General features: G+C 16.2%; 1 protein-coding gene across 1 annotated transcript in view; it reads left to right on the top strand.

Moving 5' to 3' along the window:
- The window catches only part of LOC124810153 (uncharacterized), an 11,624-nt gene extending 11,620 nt beyond the window's left edge, over positions 1–4 (top strand). Inside the window, exon 2 of the mRNA XM_065788322.1 lies at positions 1–4. This exon is cut by the window's left edge and continues 1,364 nt beyond it. The gene's annotated coding sequence lies outside the window, so the exon portion shown is untranslated.
- The last annotated feature ends 230 nt before the right edge of the window (positions 5–234 follow it).

The following is a 234-nucleotide window of genomic DNA, read 5'->3' as shown; positions in this document are numbered from 1 at the left end:
TTTATTTATTACTTTTTAATTTTAGTTAATATTTGAAGAGCAATTTCGGTTTTTTTGTTACTTTTTTATAATATATTTTATGTTTGCATATACCTTATAATATTTTGGTAAGAACTTTAACTTTTAAATTAAGTTATTGACTTTTTTCATTAACAACTTTTTTTAAAACATAACCAAATTTAAATTGGGTTTCCATAAATAAGAAAAAATAGTTTAAATTTTAAAAGAAATTAT

Source organism: Hydra vulgaris, chromosome 01, assembly GCF_038396675.1.
Source record: "Hydra vulgaris chromosome 01, alternate assembly HydraT2T_AEP".
Classification (NCBI taxonomy): Eukaryota; Metazoa; Cnidaria; class Hydrozoa; order Anthoathecata; family Hydridae; genus Hydra; species Hydra vulgaris.
The sequence above is the reverse complement of the archived record's forward strand: the minus strand, read 5'-3'. Positions and strand labels throughout refer to the sequence as shown.